The following is a 4,709-nucleotide window of genomic DNA, read 5'->3' on the forward strand; positions in this document are numbered from 1 at the left end:
TCCCTTCCCTTCCCTTCCCTTCCCTTCCCTTCCCTTCCCTTCCCTTCCTTTCCCTTCTAGTCTTCTTTTTTTCCCTTAGTAGCAGATTTAGAACCCAGGACCTTGCACGCCTGAGCAAAGTCTCTATGGCTAATACACCCCAGACCTTTGCGGTTGTTGAGACAAGGTCTTGTGGAGCTCAGAGCAGCCTTCAACTTCTTATCTTCTAGGTTGGCCTTGACTTCCCAGTTGTTCTGCCTCTGCCTCCTGAAACTCAGATTATAGTATCGCTGTGAAGCATAGCCTCTTGTGTATGTGTGACTACAGTTTCATCAAAATGCTGACATGCCTGTTTTCTTTGCTTACTGTCTGGCTGTTTGATCATTCAACAGCAGCCTTGTGTCAGGCTTGCACTAAAGATGTCTTGGCTTTGCTTTGGGAAGAGACACTGTTTATTATTGGGTCCTTTGGGTAAGACATTTGCAACCTCATTTTCTTTCTTATTAGATTTATTTGTATTTATTCTCATGTATGTGTTGGAGTATATTCTCTCTCTCTCTCTCTCTCTCTCTCTCTCTCTCTCTCTCTCTCTCTCTCTCTCACTTTGTGTGTGTGTGTGTGTGTGTCTGTGTAGGGTGGCAATCAAGAAAGTTTCAGGTAGTCATGAGCTTCCTGGTGTGACATGGGTACTGTGAACTGAACCCCCATCCCATAGAGGAGCAGCAGTGCCCTCAACCCTTAGCCACTAAGGCATCCATCCCATCATTTCCTTGTATCATCTTTTTCTATACCAGTGATCTTCAATGTGTGAACTACAGCTTAGCAACAGCAGAAACGGAAGGGTACATGCCGACACTGGTATGGTATTCTTAGACCCACTTTGGATCCACTTAGCAGGCACTAAGGGCAAGATCCACAAGTATGCTGAACAAGAGTTCTAGATAACCCAGATAACATAGTAAGTTTGAGAAATACCACTAATCCCACTGGTTCACTCTATGGGCTTTTACAGACTCCCCTCTCTGCTCTGGTTATCCTTAGGTGGTGTGTGCCTTACTTCTTCTATCCTTCAAGCCTTAGCTGCAAAGATGCCGCTCCATAAAGATCTACCTTGAACAAGCAGGCCAAGGGCACCGCACCAGCCTAACTGTCTGTGCCCTCACTCTGTCATTTCTTATGATGTTGTTATTTTCCTCCACTTTATGTCATTTTTTAAGGTGACTAAATGCATATGATGTTTTGTTATGCATATTGTGGAATAGTTAAATTAGGCTAGTTACCATATCTATTGTCTCATCTTGTTTGAGTCCTACCGAGGTCATCGTCCTCTAGAATTGTGGAGTGGTGGCATGAGACCCAAGGACATCTCTACAATTCCCCACCAGCATCACCTTGGTAGCCCCTCTTCCTTGGACACAGGAGTCAGGAATATGGGGATACAGGAGATCATCAGAGGGCAAGGATCCCTTTCTCCGAATGTTTTACTTCTTGCCTGGTGTTTAATGTTGCAGACACTGAACACTGAACATTGCCATCAGTAGGGAGACTTGAGCAATCTGCTGGAAGATGAGGGAGAGGAAGGATACTGTATGTCAAGGTTATTTCTAAGTGCAAGACTGGTCCAATGTCTGCATAGCTGTCTTAAGATTGCCTTATGTACCTATGGTGTGTGTGATCCAATAACACATGGTCAAGAATTGCTAGCCAAGACAAATACATAATTTCTTGTGTCCTCATTTTTAAGGCCTCTTTGAAATAAGACAGATATGAGATTGATGGTTATATTAACCTAGGCCCTCCTTGTTCTAAGAATTAGACAATAATAAGGGACGCTGTTTTCCCAGGCTCTTCGGCTCGGGACTTTGTAATTACTTTCTTCTTGATAACATCCTGGGCCAGGTTGTTTTTATTGCTTGCAAAGGAGTGCCCTGACGTTATCTAAGAAGTCAGTCAGAGGCACGTTTCTAAAGGTATTGACCCTGAGGTAATAATAAAGTGTGTGGTCGAGGGAGTGTGGAGGCATATTGGGTTCGTCACTGGGGAGCAGGAGGGTGGGGGGAGAAGTGTGGAGCTGAAACATAGCTGGTGATTGAAGTGATGGGATGCTTTTATTTTCTTCTGACTTCCGGAGGCCAGGAACAGTTAACAGCACAGATAGCCCTCTGACCAGCTTCCCCATGACTTTCCTGGAGGCAGTTCAGTAGTTTGCAAAGCACAGGAAGAAAAGAAAAGGGTTTCGAATAAACTTGGGCTCTACTGCTGAGATCTTAGGTTCCCATAGAAAAAGTTGGAGCCACAGGCTCATTCATGGACATTCAGTTCTCAGGTGTGAACTATACTGGCTTACTTTGGGACTAGCCTAGAGGAGTGTCTTTTTCCTACATCTCTGAAATGTCGTGAAAATGAAGCTGGCTCCTGTCTTTAGTTGAAGATAAGAGACATTGTAGGAAACGTGGGAGGAAAGTGGCTGACAACATGCCAAAAATCTCACGAAGTCCCACTTCCAGATCACAGCCCAAGATGTCAAATGGATGTCTTTAGGCAGCCTTGGATTACTGGCCATGGCTGACTGCTAGGTGAAGGACCCAAAGGTTATCTCTAGCCTCAGCAACATAAAAAAGCATCACAACTGATTAGCCACATCTCCAGGGGGAGACGAGAGAGGAGTGTGGTTGTGTACGGATTAGGAGATGGACATCTACCTGCTACAGGGAAGTTAGGAAAAGCAGCATACTGTACAATTCTATGTCACAGTTAGGTAGCCACTTCTTTCTTTCTTTTCTGTCATGTATCTGTGTGTTCTAGATGAGCACATTCATGTGGTACCCATGAGATGGCACCAGATCCCCTGGAGCTCCAGTTATAGGTGTTTGGGAGCTTCCTGGTGAGGACCAAACTTGAGTAGATCAGAAGAACAACAAGTGCTCCTAACCACTGAACTATTCTTCTAGCCTCTTTTAAAATAATGGCCACAGAGAAGATTAATTGATAAAGGGTGTACTTACTTATGTTCTGTAGGAACATATATGTTCATGTGTTCTAAGCCTGACGGGCTGGCAAACCTTTCCTACGGATGACCAGAGAGTAATACTTCAGCCTCTGCAGGCTCTGTGAGTCTGTCCCAACCATTGATCCTCGATTCTACAGTGCACAAGCAGCCGTAGATCACGTGCATCTGAATGGGCATGGCTGTTTTCCAAGAAAACTTTATGAAAAATAGACGGTGGACCAGATTTGGCTCATGAATCACAGTCTGCCCTTCTCTGGTGTAAAGTGGCTGCTGATGGTGTCTGCCTGGGAGGGAAGGCTAGCATAAGGCTGCTTTGATGGATGCTCGTGGCGGTAGGCTGAGAATGTGTACGTACGTAGAACAGCTTCTCTGGCTACAGCCAGGTGTCTAATGTGTGAGTAGCAACTCTCTTGTACAGAACAGGATGGTCCTGCAGCTTTGATCTCAGGGAAGCGAAGGTTTTACATCTCTCTTTCTGGAGCATGCTCAGTTTTGACGTGCTGTGCAGCTGATGTGGAAGCATCCCAGAGACTATGCTGTTATTATAATAAGCAGGGATAATGAAATAACAGTAAAACAGCACAGAATCATTGTGCGGCTTTTACTTAAAGCCTCAAGAAGTATTACAGTTGTACCATCCGAGAGGGTCCCTAAGTCTGGCCTTACAGGACCAGCTTGGTTTGTGGCCTGGGATTTCTTTATGAAGACCTGATGATCCCCTCTATGCTTCTCTCCCATCTCTCCCTAATTTAGTCCGCAATGCCGGGTATGTGGTAACTATCAGCCCCGTTTTCCCACGTAAAAGCACCCCTACACCACCATTATCTTACACTGAACCTGCTATTTTTTTCCTGTATAGCATCTATCTATATCTGAAATATTATTTTTGTGTGAGTCTGTGTATGCAAATCTGCGTGTGCATGAGAGTGTGTGTGTGCATGTGTGTGTGTGTGTGTAAGCATGTGGAGGTCACAGGTTACCTTCTGGGAGTTAGTTCCCTTTTTATCAAACAGAATTCAGTCTTGGTAGCGAGTACCTTTACCCACCGAGCATCTTGCTGGTACTCTGCCTTACATTTTTAGACAAAGTCTTTCACTGGCCCTGAATATTACTGACTCAGCTAAGCTGACTGGCTCCCAAGTTTCTGGGATCCACTTGTTTCTGCCTCTCCAATGCAGGATTTATAGGTACATGCCATAGTGTCCCATTTTTTATGTATTAGGGATCTCATGCATGCATGGCAAAGCACTTTATCAACTCAGTCACTTCCCCAGACATCTAAAATACTCTTATTTCTATTCTGGAGTGGATACATTCTGAATACAATGACCAGTGTATGTTCTGTATTCAATCCATGACAGGCACATACATGGTAACTGGTCAGTGAATATCTAATCACTAGAAATCACCAGAGGAGCTGTTATAGGAAGGGAAATCCGAGTTTCTAGAGTTGGTTCTTTAATACAATTGAAGGCAAGAGCAAATGAGAACCATATTTTGATAACATCTTCCCTGTGAGACTGTGAAGCCGTGTTCTGCTGTTGTGAGCAAGTGTGTGTTTCTGGTGCTGTGTTGTCTGGTCTGATTTTGGAAGGTTTGTTCTATACAGCTGCCTCTTTTTGCCTTTTTCTTTTACACCATCACCTCCTATTCCTTCCCCAATCTCCTCTCCTCCCCTCCTGTTCCCCCCTCCCCTCCCCTCTCCTCTCCTCTCCTCTCC

This window comes from Mus pahari, chromosome 2 (assembly GCF_900095145.1).
Source record: "Mus pahari chromosome 2, PAHARI_EIJ_v1.1, whole genome shotgun sequence".
NCBI classification, from domain to species: Eukaryota; Metazoa; Chordata; class Mammalia; order Rodentia; family Muridae; genus Mus; species Mus pahari.